The sequence below is a fragment of the Drosophila suzukii genome, chromosome 3 (genome assembly GCF_043229965.1).
Source record: "Drosophila suzukii chromosome 3, CBGP_Dsuzu_IsoJpt1.0, whole genome shotgun sequence".
Lineage (NCBI taxonomy): Eukaryota > Metazoa > Arthropoda > Insecta > Diptera > Drosophilidae > Drosophila > Drosophila suzukii.
In genome coordinates, this window is record NC_092082.1 from 28,614,734 (window position 1) to 28,616,353 (window position 1,620).

General features: G+C 34.3%; 1 long non-coding RNA gene across 1 annotated transcript; it reads left to right on the forward strand.

Moving 5' to 3' along the window:
- Window positions 1-374: 374 nt before the first annotated feature.
- Window positions 375-790, forward strand: LOC139352926 (uncharacterized). The gene is made up of 3 exons (XR_011603972.1): window positions 375-462; window positions 520-609; window positions 660-790. It is a non-coding gene; the product is annotated as an uncharacterized lncRNA (long non-coding RNA).
- Window positions 791-1,620: the final 830 nt, after the last annotated feature.

A 1,620-nucleotide genomic window follows, 5' to 3' on the forward strand; every position in this document is an offset into this window, starting at 1 on the left:
GACATGTGAGTGCCCTAATATTTTAGGAGCATTATTGTATATCGAACAAAACAACTAATATTGTTTTATAAAAGTAAATTATTTGATTTTAGTAAAATTAAGTAAATTGAATTTACTTTTAATGTTATGCCTACGTATTATACATTAATATTACAATATAATTTTTTAGTTAAGTTATAGAAATTTAGTTCGTTAAAATTTATTTGAATATTTCAAAACATTTTAATAGTACCATTTTTAAAGAATTCCTTTTTATATTTTTTACTCAAAAAAGTAAAAGTTGTGTAGTCGGATATTTTTCGCTTTAGAAAGGGTATAGGTGCAGTGGCACGCGCCAACTGCGAAGAGAAAACAAAAGAAATCATTCATTCTGTTTGAGTTATTGAAAGGGAAGCAAGCCATTTAAATTGTGCACAGCAGATTTACTTCTTTCGTTTTTTAAAGTGAAAACAATAAAGTCAGGTAAGTGTTTCATTAAGTTGAAGATGTTGTGCATTGATCTTAGTTTAAAGTACTAAGGTATTCAATGGGTTCCGTTAGCCGAAAGTGGATGATGAAATGTTTTGCGCCAATAAAAATCCTGCAAAGGGTGAAACACAGCTCTAAAAGGTAAATATGCAAATAAACAAATAAAACGCATGTTTTAAGCATATGAGCAGGAGCGTTGGCCAAGGATTCGGAGGACCCGGACAAAGGTTTAAGGAAGGCGATGACCAATGTAAAAAGCAAATTAACGTAACATAAAATTAGGCTTACTAACAATAATTGTCCTTTAACAAAAAACCTAAATAACATTATTTAATTAAAATATATTTAAAAGTATATACAAATTTATGTATTTTAAATTCTATAAGTAAAAACTCATGGGAAAAATTATGATTTTCACAAGTGATTTCACTTAGGACGTTTCACTTGCAAGTGATTTCATAAGTGAAAACTCATGGAAAAAATATGATTTTCACAATTGATTTCACTTGGGACGTGTCACCGGCACGTGACAGGCCATACGAAAAATGAGTATAAGGAACAAGTGAAATCCCGTGGGACTTCGAAAAATTTTCATTTGAATTTTCACTTGTGAAAATGCGGACATCCCATACAATTTTCTATATGGAGCGTCACTTGTTCTTCACTTGTGCAAGAGGACATGTCCCACGGGATTCACAAGGTGATTCACAAGTGAAACTTTTTTTTTTGGAACTGAAGGGTATCGATTGACCCTACAAAATTTTGCTACGCCCAAACCGTCAACTGGCATGTATTATTCCTATCAACACCTACCGATTGACCTCAAAAAAAGTTTGACACGCCCACTTTAACGCCCCTAAGTCTGCCTACCGCCCACATAACCATATATTGAGATCACGGGTGGGTGGTGCATTTAAATCTCGCTTGCATATCTCCATTTCTCTTTGGTCCCTAAAGCTGATAGTCGACGTACTCGACTATAGCGTTCTTCCTTGTTATACCCGTTACTCGTAGAGTAAAAGGGAATACTAGATTCGTAGGAAAGTATGTAACAGGCAAAAGGAAGCGTTTCCGACCCCATAAAGTATATATATTCTTGATCAGGATCACTAGCTGAGTTGATCTATCCATGTCCGTCTGACCGTCTGTCCG